The 17,573-nt window shown below is 38.5% G+C and overlaps 1 long non-coding RNA gene across 3 annotated transcripts; it reads right to left on the minus strand.

Moving 5' to 3' along the window:
- Positions 1-3,846: 3,846 nt before the first annotated feature.
- LOC129730476 (uncharacterized) lies at positions 3,847-7,446 on the minus strand. Of its 3 annotated transcripts, none has more exons than XR_008728858.1 (4): positions 7,265-7,446; positions 6,569-6,736; positions 5,802-6,037; positions 3,847-5,725 (listed from the first exon to the last, which is right to left on the minus strand). It is a non-coding gene; the product is annotated as an uncharacterized LOC129730476 (long non-coding RNA). The 3 variants fall into 3 exon arrangements; XR_008728860.1 differs by having other exon boundaries at positions 7,261-7,446; XR_008728859.1 differs by lacking the exon at positions 7,265-7,446 and adding an exon at positions 6,846-7,127.
- Positions 7,447-17,573: the final 10,127 nt, after the last annotated feature.

Below are 17,573 nucleotides of genomic sequence, written 5' to 3' on the forward strand. Positions count from 1 at the left end.
GCCCATGCGCAGGTTTCCAGACATCATGTAATCTTTGGCCAGCCTAATACAGATGGCTTTTGGGAGTCCGGCACGTTTTCGTATTCCTAGTCACATGGAATAGCAGTTTTATGACTGAAAATTGAATATCCTATTGCTATGTGGAATACTTTATTGTCTATAAAGGTGATAATGATGAGTAAACACAGAAGTATCCCGTGAATTTGTGAACAACGGGTCTAGATACAGAGCCATGGCACGAAATTGGAATTCAATTGTTATAACTTCTCAGGTTGGTTTTCGTTTGAAATCTTGTAATTCAATATTAACTTGTTCCCTGGGGTAAACGATTTGCTTCCACTAACGCCTGTACCTAAGAACACTGAATTCTTCCCGCCAAAATTGACAACCTCGTAATTGTATGGTTTCGGCAATAAACTACGGTTTATGATACGGTATTTTTGACAAAGTGCAAATTACCAGCGTCATATTCAAATAATTCTACGGATACGGTTTTGGACCGAAAATCGACAGTTGCGTTCTGGCTGTCCTGGTCATCCTCCCACACTGCGCCCAGTCAGTGGAAGAAGGCATGTGCGTGGCAACGATAAATCATATTATTTATTTATCCGGCTGCAAGCGCATTACGTTGAACGTCTGTGCACTGTAAACAACGCAAGCTGGCAAGCGAAGCGGGAACCGAATTAAAATAACAATTGGCAGGATAAACGTTCGTACGGAAGTGGCAGCGCAAGGCTAGCAGGCAGTCGCCTGTCGTAGATAGATCAATGGAAATAAAATGAGACCAATTGAATGAATTTATTGCGGATATTGTATTTGCATTTTTTCCCCTTTTTTACGTGTGCATTACACCGGATCCATGTGTGACAATGCCATGAATAATGAGCATGTGTCAATTAATTATATTGGATGATACGCATTCAAAGATTTAATTAGTTTACAACATAATATGCAGTAATATTTATTAGCAATGTAAAATATTCTTGTGCTGTACGTACACGTTAAAACCTTTTTTTTTATTGCATATCACTTTTCAACAGGTTTTTTTTTCCAATGTTGAAATGTTGAAATTTATTGTGATCTATTTCTAATCACTCTGCAATGATTTATATTTCCAATAAGTTGCAAACTTGTGAAAATCGGTATGCTTCAATGACTGCATTCACAAAAATGCACTGAAACATGAATGCACAACATCGATGCGAAAAGGTTTTCTCATAAGGCAACTCTAACTCGAACTCAAACTCGACTATTCTTGCAATTTTCGGAGAGCAAATAGACAACAGCATGACATGAGACGGGAACACTCATCACTAATAGCTCTTTTCACTGAAATTTTCAATTTCCCAGTTGCTGTGTTGAATGATGCAACAAATTTTCAATCCTTGCCATAAAGGATGGATGTAAAAGGCAACAAAATCTCACCTCGTTCGGATCAATTTCTATTTCGATGGTATCAGTGCACCCAGTTGAGGAGACCTTTGTTCGCCATCCCACTCGTGTGAGCATCGTTTGCACACACCTGATGATTTACTTAACCCGGGAGCAGCTTTTGATAAGGGTCATGAAACGAGCGAGGAGGGTTTCCGCGAAAAAAAGTAAGCCCTTCCTACGCTTGATACTGCTTAGCGATATTATGGGGGGCCGCCATGTTCCGGGGCTGATGAATTGCGTAGGCAATTCGCATATCATGCGAAAGAACTATCAGCACGTTGCGATCTAGAACCTATTCATTTCGGAATCCTCTTCGGTACACTTCCTTGCCTGTAAATAGCCATTTTCAGGGACTTGGGGTATTGCTTGGGGTACCAATGTTATCTTTCTCGCATTTTACTGGCCACGCGATTGAGCTTGAAAACCCGCCGCTCGGACGCACAGCGAAACGGAAAATCGAACGTGAGCAAACGAAAAGCTAAATCATGACTCTATAGGGAGCGTTCTTTTAATTTTATTGCGTTCGATTTATTTTAGGCGCAGCGAGGATTGGTATCGAATTATTGCTGAAAAAAAAAACGATTCTTTTAGGCGCCGACGACGTGGCATAGCGAGCACACTTCGCTGCATGTGCAAATCAGTAGTTGCCCAATGTTAAACATGGTGTTAATAATTGCTATCAATTTAGCAAGGAAAAATGTGTGATTTCGAAACGCTGCATGAAAGATGATAACATATAACGCCAATCACCCTACCCTCGCCCAATCGTCTTGTTGTCAAAGAATGAATTGTATAATATTGATCATACATTCCAATCAACTTATTGTTTTCGCTGGAGAACCGCGGACAAATAAGAAAAACGTGTATTTTCCTAATTAATAAAAAAAATCAAACCTAAATTTGAAACAACTCGAAAACTACCAAAAGCTTTTTGATTTAAAATGACTGCCTGAATCTTCTACAATCATTAGAACACAAAAATTTGAAAATTATTGAAATTAGAATGTTTGTTTTAAAAGTTGCGTAATGACTTTAAGGGGTAATATCAAATGCTCAAAAAAACAAGGCTTTTTTCATGATTTTTTTTACAGGACATTTGAGATGTAAGGTATATAAATAATATGTCATTGGATTGAGAAACTCTTGCAGAATAGAAAAAAATATTTTTGTTACAAAATGGCGGCTGTGTAGCGATTGCCGTGAACCGCCTTTTTAAAAGTTGTTCCGCGGCGAGCAGTAGAAGTCGTGCCCAATTCCACCTATAACCAAAACAATTTTTTTTTCATTATCTACATAAGTGTCGCTAGTGAAGTACACATGATTATATTTTTAGAATTTTTCTTCGCAAAATGGCAACGGTTTGAAAAAAAAAAAGTTCTGATTCGACAAAAAAAACGACTTTGATTGTTTATAACTTTAGTTGTTGTTAATCAATTGCTAAAATCGTGTGTACTTCACTAGATAATCTAATGAAGAAGCTACAGTTAAAATTTCAAGTAAATCGGATGTAAACTTTTTCAGTTCTACTGCTAGCCGATTTTGAAAACATGGTTTTGAGAAAAACGCGTTTAAAGTTTCAAAATGTTATAAATCAGAAGAATCGCAATAATAATGCCCCTAATAATTTTTTAACCTTCAGTTAGCTATCCCTGCGCCGTGAAGTTGTCCTTCCTGGGTTTTATTTTTCTCTTCTTCCTTTTTGTCATCTGATGACTGCGCCTAGCCTCTTTCGCGATATCAGACATGCGATGCTCAGCGACTTTGACGTGCGCCCGATCGCACGCAAAACTCAAACTTGTCACTCATATTTAAGTACTTTTGAATATAACTCACAGTTAAAAGGTATAGAAAAACTCAAACAAAGAATGTATGTTTAGATCGACTAAACAAAGGGAAATTGTGAGTAAACACGTTCTGTAGAGACGCTGTAACGGTCGAAACTTGATGCTAAATCATGACTCTCTGGGGAGCGTTCTTTTAATTTTATTGCGTTCGATTTATTTTAGGCGCAGCGAGGATTGGTATCGAATTATTGCTGAAAAAAAAAACGATACCTCTATACTTCAAATTTGTAACACGATAACGATCATAGGTAACTTCTGCTAGTTTACAAAGCTTCCAAATAAAAATAAAAACGAGCATCGCCAAATAAAACGAAAAATGTGATTTTGGAGTATAAAAGGGGCCATCCACATACCACGTGGACAGATTTTTAACGATTTTGACCCCCCCCCTCCCCCTCCGTGGACAACTGCCCATATAAATTTAAAAAAAAATTCATGGACCGTGGACATTACCCGACCCCCCCCCCCCAAAGCTGTCCACGTGGTATGTGGATGGCTCCAAAGTTGTTCGGTAAAAATTGATTTAAGCAAACTTTGAGTTTAGATCTGTACTTGAGCGATATAGATTTTGATTCTTGGATAGTTTTAGCTTGATTTAGGCCAATAAAAAAAATGGCGAAAAAAAATTTTTTTTGGTAGATATTACCCCTTAAATGCATATATTATGAGATGCGATAATTTTTATGCCCTAGTTGTTTATAAACAAACCTACTCGCTGGCAATTTTTGTTTTCCAATATGGCCGATTTTGCTTTTGACATACCGTTACACCATGTCTTTATACATCATGATCCCAAGCTTCTTTCTGGTGACAATAGTTGATATGTTTGATAGGTAATCATTATTATTGTATTTTTTTCTAAGGTGATTGGATAGCAACCTACGATGTGTACAACTTCATATGTTATTCTATCTCGCTGACAGACAACATTCTCGCAGAGATTTAAACTTTTGAGATACATACATTTTTCTATGCTTCACTGCAGCAAACATAAAGTATCGTTTTCACAGGGGACGCATTAACTGTTATAGATCATTCCACGATGACGTCACAAAAAAAAGAAGAAAGAGATTTGACAGTTGTCGCGGGTTTGTTTACATAGTAAAAATTTCGGCTCCAATTAAAAATGCGGAAGTGTCTTGTTAAAAATGACGTTTCCATGAATAAACCAAAAGACTACAGTAACGAATTCACATAGGCGGAGAGTTTTCCCATCTTTTTCGTACTCGTATCATTCATTTTCACTCCTATCACTAAACAATGAATGGAAACACCTTATAAACAAATCCGTGAGAAGTGTCAGAAAAGTGAGGTTATTTTTCGTGTTCAATGATCTATTGAGACTTGTGCCTCCGGAATTTCGAAGTCGATCACAACGTGGCTCGAAGTCGGCTATTTGTGGCTTCAACACAGTTTGAAATGTGAAGATAATAGGCTTTGTTGTTTCAAACCATGTTGACGTAGAACTACGTTCTTCTTCACTTTAATGGTTTACACGCCAATAAACATGTGTTGTTGCGAATGGCAAACTCTAAAGCCTATAAACTTTCATATAACAGAATGACCTGCAATAATCAATATAACATCGATAGACAAAACGTACAAGATTATCATTAATATTTTCCTACTAAGCGAAGAAAATTGAGAAACAAGAAACGATTAACAAATTAAAAGAGCTCTGAAGGAAGCGCAATGCGAATGTCACGCTCCTCTCGGGTGGTTTTTAGTTGGTCTATGCTGCGATTTTCGAATCTCTGATTAATCACGAAGTGCAATTACGGACAGTCGCTTTAGCGATCCGGCAAAAAGGCTCCTTATTATTTTTCACCTGCAGCGATAAACGCTTTCCTTCCAGCGCTAACATGTTGGGATGCTACGAACAATTTAATTACTTCAATAGATTGATTCAGTGGGATTGTAGAGGACAAATAGCGCTATGAGCAAGCGATACGAAAACCTTTACGTACCACGGACAATTTCATGCTCCGATACTTTCTAATTTAGTTCGTCTAATCCCAACGGAACCGATTCATTAACCCTCGGACAAAGTCTAAGGAATCACTCTACTCAATTTGGTTTTATTCGGGATTTAGGAACTTGGCGCTTGGTTTCATCGTTTTCGGCAGCCTAATCCCACCGATAAATTCACTTCAACCCGGAACAAGCTCTCCGCTGGTGCACGGTTGCTACAGCCAGTCCGGTCGTGTCCCGCCATCGTATATAGTCATCATCTCTAGATTTAGCGGCAAAGCTCGCTTTTTCGTGAGACCGTCCGATCCAAGACAAAACCTCCGATCCGTGCTGCGTTTTTTTTCGGTTGGTCGAGGTTGGTGAGTTGAATGGTTTGCCGCGCGATTACGTTCGCCTTGAAGAGGTGTTCGTGTGAATTTCATACGTGGTGCATTTGGTCGAACTTCAGTCAATGATCTTTCTTCTATCCCCAAGATCTAAGGAGATCAATTAAGGCATCATTTCACGAGAAAAAATATTTGAGATGTTGCGCAAATTGAGGTGAGTATTTACCTCTATAGTAGGTGGGTTTGACTATGGCACGTTCTGACCTAGTAGCACATTGAGGATGGTCGATTTCCGAAAGCCTGTTGATATGTAGTGCGGTAGGTTGTGAAATCACCCCAATTGTTATGCTGGCATCTGTTCGCCCGGTACCAATGCTTCCAGACATCATCGTGCATTGCCTGTGTTGTTGTTTTTGGAATGAAGTGCTTTGTAGTATAGCCGAAGGTGCGATACGTAGCTCGCTGGAAATCAAATAAGAACATTAGGTTATTTAAAGTTATTTAAACCTTAAATGTAACTACTACGAAGTGTAATAAACTAAACGTGAACCACACATAAACAAACATGTATTGTTAACAGCTTCCATAACACGCATTACAATTAGTCAAAATCTGTGATCTATTGAGCCATATTTTTCAATACGTAAAGTGGTGATTTACCACACATAATCAAGATCAAATTATTCGATGCGGCAGCCTCTGTGGAAATACTCAACGCTTATGGTGGCATAGCAAATTCTAAATGGTTAGCAGGATAAAGGAATGGATTTGAAGCCAACAATAAATTCCAGTTGGCTACGAGTCAAAACGTGAGTGAAAAAGAACATCATCATCTGCTGCACATTGTACAGCAGATTTCATTCATATAATGAATTGAATGTTTAAGTATACTCCTCAACGGTCGTTAACCAACACAATAAAACGGGTAGCACAATGAGTCGACGGGGGTGCGTTAAACAATACACCAGTGTTTGATTTATTATGCTGACTTACCCCAACGGAACAGCAGGGACAATCCTTCGGAAACTGCTGCACCCGTTCGTCCCAGCCGGATATTTTCACCCGCACGTCGCTGTACTTGGAGATAATTCTATGGTCCATCATTTTGACGCTTTTTATGGAGTGCCAAACACGGAATTATCTTAATTCTGCTGTATGTATCTGCATTCGATGGTTAAAACGAAACGAAACGTTAATTTATATTGCATCCGTAAAATTGGTTTGCACTTGCCGAGCGAATACCCCGGCACAATACCGGGCGAGCACTTACTCAACTGTTTGCGTGATTGGGTGGCGGCCCCCACCGCATCTGCAGCGGTCAGCAGGAGATACAATGATTTCGAAACCGGAAGTAAGGGCTTAATTTATGCTCCGTATGGTTTTGAATTTGTTTCCTCGTTCGCTCTTTCGAAATTTACTCACTCGGATTTACAATCCGACAATAAAAGACCTCATTCGCGCGAAAAATAAAATACTGAATTATTGCCGATTGGTAGCGTTGAACTGATGGCCGCTGCAACTGCAAGTTATAACCGACCAGCCAGCATGGGAAACAGTGAAAGAAATCCAATATATTGATATGTCAATATGACATTTATTGCACACGATTTTTTTTTTCGCTGCGCTTCCCGAGCAACAGAAATAACAAAGTGTGTGTGGGGTAGCATAAATTACAATATCCATACCTACCTAATCTTGCTAGCAACTAGCCAGTCACGGTTGCCACAAGCAGGAAAGTGGTGTTCGGCGGTCGAAAAGGAAAAGCTACGATGTTACACTGAAAATCGGGAAAATGAAAACAATACACACATTCCCACGGTCACGCGAGCAATTTTCGCTTTCCTCGAGCTGTGTTATGGGTCGAAAACCATTCGCTTGTCAAACAATTGTAAATTGCAGCCATGGATTGCTGATATGGTTTTTTGACCTACATTAGTACCTACCAGAATAGGGAAAGGCTGAGAAAAGAAATGATTCCAATCGGTGGAACGGTAATAAAGTTGAACGCAAACACCAACAACCATTATGACTGGGTGCTGACCCAACTCTCGTAAAATAGCTTGCTGTTATTAACCTTCTAGGGGCCAAGTTATTTTTCAGATGGACCTCGGTAAAATCACTATGAATCTTTATCAACAATTTTTAAATATTTATTGAAGCTTTTTAGAGGTTCAACTGAAGCGTGTCTAAAGGCGGCACTGGGCACTAGAGGGTTAAAAAAACTCATCACGGCCCAATGGATCACTGCTGTTAGTTTAATTACTACGTAACATAGAACTTTTTTTCTGCACATCTTTATCGTCGGTTGGCACTGTATAAAATTTCACTAGTCGTCATAATGAAGTCAACCTGTACTACTAGAATATCGGCGGTATGAACAGCGTTGTCAGTGATTTTTGCATAACCGTGTCGTATCTTTGCTATGACATCGTAGTCCTTAAGAAGTCTTGGATTGGATTCGTGCACATTTTCTCGTCAGGTGTTCGGCAATAACTAGAGGTTTTTCGTTGTGATAGTCGCAAATCAACAGGTGGGGGCGTTCTTGAGGCAATTAATTCAAAGTTCAAAGTAGACCCGCATAATCAGTAACCATAAAACGTGCTTAACAACAAGTTCGGGGTATAGTCGACCACATGGGTTATCGTAAAAGCATATGGATTATAGTCAGTTTATGGTTTTTGTTTGTGCGAGGAAGCTTTGAAGAATGCCACTTGCTTAAACCTCCTGTCACCGTCTAACCGTTGCTATTTGAGATTGCCAATCCCCTTATTTCGATGCTAGGCCTGGAATACCGCAGGGAAGTCACTTAGGACCACATACCTTCCTGATCTATTTTAACGACATGAACCTGCTTATTGAAGGAGCATGAGTGTTCTTACGCAGACGACCTGAAACCTGAGCTCCAAGTTCACACAATCGGAGAATTAACGTCATCCAAATATGTTTACCGATTAGTGTGATTGGCATTACATGGATGTAATTCACATGTAATTCTCAAGCGCGTAAACCAACTCGAAGACTTGAGAGTAATTCTGGATTCTCAACTTACTTTCAAGCCTCACATTTCGTTTGCCGTCGATAAATCTATCTTCTATCTTCTATGGAACACTACTATGGAATTTACGGATATCAGCTGCCTTAAATCGTTGTATTGCGCAGTATCTCGCTCTATATCAGAGTACTGCTTGGTATTCTCGACCCATCACTACTAGAATTGTGTGGAAAGAATAGACACAGCTCAACGGCAATTCCGAGATTTGCCCTTCGTCAGTTCCCGGGCAGAAGAGCAGTACAATATAAAAACTTATCAATAACATATTTAGCTATGAGGACTTATCGTGTTAATCGAAAAATATTCACGTTTCGAACATGCATATGAAAACATCATAAAATTTTTATATCATATCTTGCTATGCCTTCAATGATTGAGTTGATTTTGAGATATCTCATTAAAAGTAAGTTTTTAAGTGAAAATTGTTCGTTATAGATTATTTAAAATATATACTGAGAATTGCATTCAGTGTTCAATTAGTTGAAAATTTCAATTAGTTGAAATGTTTCGTGATTTTTAATGCAAATTATTGGTTTGTTATTGAAATATTAAGCTTTGTTATTCATATAGTCTTAGAGTAACAATATTGTGGTATTATTTTTTGTTATTTTTCCAACTAGTAAACCATAATAAGATCAAAATGAGGTGTATTGAGATAAGTAAATGAGATCAAAATGAGGTATATTTCCAGATGGCTGTGATACTATAATGATATTTTCTCATACTAGGATCGGATGGTTGGATAGCTTTCGTCTATCAAGCTACAATCTGCCACTTCAAATTATTGTTATAGGTTTGTAGGATAGTGTACACATTTGAAACCGGAACATTTTCCGTGCACTGATTACCAGATGATCGAAAAGTTCAGTTACAAAGCGTTTGCACACAGCTTCTTGTTTTGACCCCTTTTTGAACAGATCTGAGCATGCACAAACCAAACAAATAATACTGAAATAAAAATAAGAAAAAATAGTAGAAGGGTGGTATTCAAGACACGACCGCATAGTTAACGTAGGACTACAAAAGTTTTATATTTCCTTTTGAAGCTATTTGATTTGACTGGACTGGAATATGTTCCGGTAATATAATGATCATGATCAAACAGTACTATGCCTCAAATAACTCGGGTAGTCATATCGAGTATCTAGGTCGTCAGCCTAAATTCATTAAGCGACACCTCAAACAACTTGTAACTAAAACTAGTTCATTGGTGGCCATTTCTACTGTTAAGGTCATCTTTGGCCACTTAAAATGTAGGATCTGTCATGAAAATAGAACCGTTCATTTTTAGCATAGTTCGAATTTCGCAACAGAAACAATTTTGGCGTGTTGTCAAAATCGAACGGGGTCTGTATTTTGATTATTTTTTGTTGCAGCACTCTATTTTAGAAGAACAAATATTCTCTTTAACAATGATTTGATGAATACCTTTCATTCTAATACAGTCAATTTTCTTTTAAGGGTTATATCTACCAAAAAAATGTTGATTTCGCCATTTTTTTTATTGGCCTAAATTATGCTAAAACTATCCAAGAATCAAAGTCTACATCGTCCAAGTACAGATCTAAACTCAAAGTTCGTTTAAATAAATTTTTACCGAGCAACTTTTATACTCCAAATTCATATTTTTCGTTTAATTTGGCGATGCTCGTTTTTCTTTTTATTTGGAGGTTTTGTAAACTAGCAGAAGTTACCTATGATCGTTATCGTGTTTCAAATTTGAAGTATAGAGGTCTCTGCATCAAGTTTCGACCGTTATAGCGTCTCTACAGAATGTGTTTACTCAGAATTTCCCTTTGTTTAGTCGATCAGCCGTTCTCGTTGTGTACATTCTTTGTTTGAGTTTTTCTATACTTTTTAACTGTGAGTTATATTCAAAAGTACTTAAATATGAGTGATAAGTTTGAGTTTTGCGTGGGATCGGGCGCCAACTGTGTCAAAGTCGCTGAGCATCGCATGTCCGACATCGCGAAAGAGGCTAGGCGCAGCCATACATCAGATGACAAAAAGGAAGAAGTGGAAAAAAACCCAAGACCCAAGAAGGACAATTTTACGGCGCAGGGATAGCTGACTGAGTGTAAAAAAATTATTAGGGGCTTTGTTATTGCGATTCTTAAGATTTATAGCATTTTGAAACTTTAAACGCGTTTTTCTCAAAACCGTGTTTGGAAAATCGGCGAGCAGTAGAACTAAAAAAGTTAACATCCGATTGGCTTGAAATTTTAACTGTAGCTTCTTCATTAGATTATCTTGTGTAGTACACACGATTTTAGCGATTGATTAACAACAACTCAAGTTATAAACAGTCAAAGTCGATTTTTTTTGTCGAAACAGAACTTTTTTTTTCAATCCGTTGTCATTTTGCGAAGAAAAATTCTAAAAATATAATCATGTGTACTTCACTAGCGACACTTATGTAGACAATGAAAAAATTTTTGTTTTGGTTATAGGTGGAGTTGGGCACGACTTCTATTGCTCACCGCGGAACAACTTAAAAAAAGCGGTTCACAGCACACTGCACAGCCGCCATTTTGTAACAAAAATAGCAATAAAAATATTTTTTCTATTCTGCAAGAATTGCTCAATCCTTTGTTTTTTTTTCTATATACCTTACATCTCAAATGTCCTGTAAAAAAATTCATGAAAAAAGCCTTGTTTTTATGAGCATATGGTAGATATAACCCCTTAAATTATTAATATGGCAATGCTACATACCTTGCTATCAATATTCATTAATTCAAAAAACAATTTCCAATTTTTAAAGAAGCAGATCTTACCACGTACCACATTGATATTCAGCCGCTCCATCTCCTCCAACGATCGCTTCGAGTAGTGGGCCGACGGCAGATCCGGCCAATACACCGCGTCGTCGGCCTTTTGTTATTTCTTGATGGACAACGGAACTTCCGGCAGGCACTTCGTACTACAAATTTTCCCGTTCACGGCCAGTCTGGAGCGAAAAAAGAGCAATATTGACATCCCCTTCTCACTGATTATCAGCTACAGCAGCACCTTTTTGGAGAACTCACGGTGCTCACTTCTTTCGTGGGGGAGGTAAAATACGAAGTGCACTGCCAGTCGTTGCCATCCAGGGTGAGACAGGTGTCGTTGTCCATCACCACTACCACGTCGTAATTTGCCGGGAAAATCGACTTGACCATCTTATTCAGGCGCTGTCGCTGCGTCATTGCCTGCAGCTCCGAGACTATTGGATGAAACTGCTGCTTCCTGACATGTATGTTTATGTTCGCCAGGTACTTTTTCACTGTTTGGCCGGTTGTACATACCTTCTGGCCGAGCGCACGCTACGGTGTAGCCACTACTTTTCCCTCGGTCTTCCTCTTCAGCGTCCTTTGGAGATTTTTGTCGCTCAGGGTCGTCGGCCGTCAGGAAGCGGGCTTTAATTCAATGCTTTGATTGTTGTCCAATAGTTCCAGGATGCTGTAGATGCCGGAACGGCTGTACCCGGTGACCATGAACTGCCGCCGATGTCCTTTTTCGACGCGACGGGGTACCGTTCTTTGAACGCGCACACTTCTGAACGGAGTAGCTTCACTGTTTTCGCCATCACGGTTAGAGTTCGACTGATAGAACTGTCAATTTTTTTTTTCTGCAGACTCATGAGTCAATATGATTGATGCTGCATGCGTAGTTTTGTCAGTGCGTGTAAAGGTAACCTCATGAAAAATCGTAATTTTGTCTATTTTTTTTAACACAAACGTTGAATGCGAATTGTGGAATCATTAGTTTAAAGGAGATGAGAGAATGTGGTAAAACCCAACAAATAGGCGGAGCCTATTTCAGAGGATATAAAAGAGTGCTTCTGGTCAAATTAATTACATTCTGTTGGCGAAAGGAGAGATAGATGGACGGTCGAATATTAACAGTAGCGTAGCGGGTTGTGTCTGTGGCAGCAGCGGGCCAGTATCAGCTGGATTTCCGAATTTGCTTTCGGCTTGAATAAATCACTTACCCGGTTGCTCACATGTTTCAGCGGTGCGGTATTCGTCAGTGTGTGTTGTCAGAGGGCCTTTATACCCCCACTGTCGGTGGAGATTGATGGGGATACTTTCGAAGTGGTCGACGAATTTATTTATCTTGGTACTCTCGTGACATGTGACAACGAGGTAAGCCGCGAGGTGAAGAGGCGGATTGCTGCCTTTCCCTAAAAAGGTCGACAGAATAGTATATCTAGTTAGCCGCAGCGTAGTGAATTGCGAAAGTAGCAGCAGCGGGTTGGGTCAGTAAACCAATCACATCACATATCTAAGCAGCAGCGAGGTAGCACCAAACGTCTCGATTTACCAGTTAAGGGCTTCGGCCTTCTTCCCGCAATAAAGTTTTGCTTTTTCTTGTCAACAGCACATTCTGTGCTGAATCCATGAAAACACAATCTGTCGTGGCCTTATTTACTGAATGCGAAAACAGCTTTTACAGATTTTCAACAGCAAAATGCCTTTCTCAAGGCAAATCAAGTAAATGAAGGTTTTTTTTTTGGAAGATTTGGACCACTGCGACCATTGTTTTGATCTTTTGTGGTATACCTCTTCTTTAGTCTAGGTACTCGTGGCAGACATATCACAATTGATGGAAGTGATCGTCGTTGTCATATTGCACCCTTTCTCCCAATTAGGCACTGAATTTCGTATGAAATGTTAATAATTTTTGGTAATAACACAATCATTCTGTGCTGGATCCTAGCGATCAAATTCTGTCGCAGTCAAAAAATTTACTTTATTGTAGTATTATAGAATTAAAGCATTTTTTCATCAAAACTCGAGAAATCGCTAAAAATTTTTAAGAATAATGCGTTGTGTAGTGAATTTTTCACCCATTATTTTTTATAGTTACAAACGTCCTGGACCAACAAACGTCTTGGACCAAAGCTGATCTGCGATAACGCATAGGTATATGAAATTTGACAGCAGTCAATCCCCTCTGGTCTAATTCACCGAATGTTAAACAGCTTTTACAGCTCGTGTTTTCAGTGTCTTTATTCCCCCACTGTTGAGGCAGCACAAAGCAAGCAATAGTAGACTTTAATAATGAAACACCAACAACAATGCATTTGTTAATAGTGTGCGTAGTTCTACGTCAGTTATGCGGTCTTGTCTTTGATACAACCTCCTACTTTTTAAATGAGAGGCGATTCTTTTTTAAACGACTTTTAAGCAATAAAAACTGATTTTTCTAGCATAAAAATATAATTCGGGACCACTACGGTTCGGTTTCATATCCAATTGAATACAGTAAGGTCTTTTCTACACGTTCTTTTTACGCGAGTTTTTTTCTTAATTACTCAAAAACGGTACAAGATATCGACCTCATTTCAATCTCGTTTTCCGTTTCAGGCCACTAGGTATCATATATCAGTTTTCAAAAAAAATCACAATTTTTGGTGTAAATACTGAAAATTTAAAATATTGAATTTTGGTCTCTAGATTGATCATCTTGACTATCATATTCAAACGAGTTTCAAGCACTTCAAAACGGTTTTCTTCGTTATATTCGCAACTCAAAAAAGTCTTTTTCACGCGATCCCATATAAAATTGGAACGCATCCCTCGTATAAAAAAAGAACTTACTTGTGTGGTGCTTTAATATTTAAAAGGATCACTGTAAGCATACTGGCGGGAAGTATTTTCTACATATATGAAATACATAACGTTAATACATAAGTGCATTGTGGTTGCCATAATAACCTAACAGTATAGTCGTTACTTGGTGACTTTACTAATAGGACCATAGCAACGACCTTGTTGATTATGCTAAAGATACATAAGCTTTCCTAAAAATCAGCCTACTACTTTGGACTTTACAAGAGGTAAGACGTCTTCCTTTTCGTACTTCATAAGCTGGGTAATTCCTCGAACAGGATATCGGAATTTCACATTACTGTACTTCGTTTTAGACATATTTATCTGCAACTGTCTGGTGTACTGTTTTGCCACCGCCACAGTTGTTCTGCCGACAATATCCATATCATCAGCAAAGCAAACGAATTGGCTGGATTTGTTGAAAACCGTACCCCGCGTGTTGATGTCCGCTCGATTCATTACACCCTGTAGCGCAATGTTGAATAGCAGGCAGGGCTTATTACGGATTGCGTAGCCAGCTTAGGTCCCGTAGCCTACAGACCCGTACAAAATTTGCGCTCTATAGGACTCTGATCCTCCCGGTGGTGCTCTATGGACATGAATCGTGGACGTGAAAGAAGGCCGATCGACGAGAGCTTGGGGTCTTCGAGCGTAGAATCCTGCGATTAATACTCGGAGGCAAACTAGAGAACGGGGTGTGGCGCAGGCGCATGAATTACGAGCTGTACGAAGTATACAAACACGCTGATATTTTCAAGCTGATGAAACACGGCAGGTTACAGTGGGCTGGCCATGTAGCACGGATGGCGAATGAGCGACCGGCAAAGATAATATTTAGTAGAGGACCGGATAGAGGCCGACGACTTCGAGGCAGACCGCGCACGCGCTGGATGTGTGCTGTCGACGAGGATGCCAGAGCAGCGGGTGTAAGGGGAGACTGGAGAGTAGCAGCCCAAGACCGAGTTTTGTGGAGACGTATTCTAGATTCGGCATAGGATCTTAATGATCTGTCGCCATAAAAGTAAAGTAAGTAAGTCGGGGCAGCTCAAAGGTTGCAATATGCGATTTGGAACAGTAATCTACCCTTCTCAATGCAACTAAACCAGTAATTGAAGATTAATCATTTTTTACTAAATTGTAAACTAAATGCCAAATTTTAAATAAAATACTTTCTTATGCTGTTTAGTTTGTGATATCGTTAAAAATTTTAAATTTTAAATAAAATACTTTCTTATGCTGTTTAGTTTGTGATATCGTATTCTTTATTTGCGAATAAGAAGCCGGTAGCACTCAAACAGCTCGTTTGTACAAAAATTCTCTGCTTGTTTGTTCCTTGAATGTTCATTCATTGTTATTCTCATTCATATTTGACTGGCAACATTTGGTACAGCAGTAATAACACCCTCTCTAGCGTCGTGGATGTAGCTCAGATGGTAAAGCATGTGAAACGTACGTGGATTGATGTCACGGTGATGGTTTGGGATATTGCTCAGCTGAGACATTTTGTACTTCAGCACGGCACAAAACGTGAACGTTGTCTTCTACTCCAAATTGTTCAGTATTACTTTGAGGTGCTGTTTTCAGGGTTGCCACATTTAAATCTATATTTTCCTTTGTAAAAATCTGAGCATCTTTATTTAGAACAAAAGATATCTGTAAAAAATTGTTTTGTGTAAACATAGAGAACTTGGTATTTTTTACAGTTTTTGAAGTATTCAGGAGCCATTTTTGAGCTAAAACGTGCTAGAAATTGAAAATATATCCAATTTGCCTTATATCTAATGCATTAAAGTTTATAGTGTTAATAAAAATTAAAGACAATTTTGAAAAAGCTGTAAACCTGTACTTTTTGATGAAAATCTGTATATTTATATTAGGGCGCCAATCATCGTATGGAAAAAAAGTAACCAGAAAATTTAAAAAAAAAAACCCTAAACAAAATGTTCACCTGCTCGAAAAAACACCCTGTGCAAAATTTCAGCTCAATCGGACTTAAAATGGGGTGGCGCAAAGCGATTGAAGTTTGGCTTTTTTGAAAACCGAAAAATCACCCAAGGGGGGGGGGGGGGGTACGTGAAATTTCGGCTTTCGGAAATTTTTTTTTTTGATGCCAAATGACTTGAAAACGCATGAAACGTCGAGAATTGGTGTCATCTGAAAAATTTTTTTTTTGCAAAAATTTACTCTCTGGGACATAGTCGTTTTTTCAATTGTGGAAGGCGGAGTTCAAAATGTTTAGAATTTATCTCTTGAAATTGATCACTAGTCTCTCGAAATAGCTTGTATAATGATATACACTATAACTAGCATCGAATACATTATGTTTCATTAGGGTGGTTCATTTATTCGACATTGGATGGTTCATAATATTGTGAAAAATTAGTATAAAATGAAAAATATCACTTTTCACTGAATACCAATAGAAAAATTCCTGAAAGTATAATATTTGTTATATCACTGTCGTTAGGGTGGCAATGTTGAATTAGAAAAATTATAAGTAAAATGGCAAAATAATACAAAACAAGTTTACAAAATGTATCAAACTACTCTGTGAAAAAAAAAAAAATTTATCTCAACCAAAATTAAGATTGTGTCTCGTGGAAAATGTTGAATGCTTTCATGTCATTTGCAAAATCACATACGGGAGGTACATGGAATTTTAGTATTTGAAAATGTTTTCGAAGTGTCTTAAACTTTTAAATGAAACGGTGGAAACTGATGGAATATGTTATATTACTTTGTTTGAAAAATCTACTCTCTAAGACACTTGCACTCGTCTTTCGAATGTTGTACCAGACAATTTATTCGTTTTATTTACCACAATAATGTCCTTTGCCAACACTTTATTGAACACACAATGCTCTGGCTTTTATAATCGGACAAAAGACTGTATCGATGTTATTCAGTGATAATGAGAGTATAGGGATTAGGGTGGGGAATCGTTATATGGAAAAAACCAAACTTGATAACAGAAAGCCAGAACCAAGCTTTTTTTGTTCTATTCGGGGCCCCAAACAATCCTAAATTCATCGGAAGTCGATTGGTTTTGTCTTCGCTTGGCGCATTGCATTTCAAATTTATATTGAGATTTGTATGGAAAAACAAACTTTTTTGCATTTTCCATTCTACAGAGCACAAAATGGCCCAAACCATAGGTTTCATGACTTCAGATGGTAGGTTTTTTGATGCCTAACAACTTGGCCCAAGACACTAAAGAGCTAGGGTGTCCCAAAAAAATACTAGAGCTGTTCAAAGTTGATTATGTCGAAATTTATGTTGCAAATCATTTTTTCTGCCAACACTGCCAGTGTACCGGCGTCAGTCAGATTCCATCTGAAGTAACCTCTGA

Source organism: Wyeomyia smithii, chromosome 3, assembly GCF_029784165.1.
Source record: "Wyeomyia smithii strain HCP4-BCI-WySm-NY-G18 chromosome 3, ASM2978416v1, whole genome shotgun sequence".
Classification (NCBI taxonomy): domain Eukaryota; kingdom Metazoa; phylum Arthropoda; class Insecta; order Diptera; family Culicidae; genus Wyeomyia; species Wyeomyia smithii.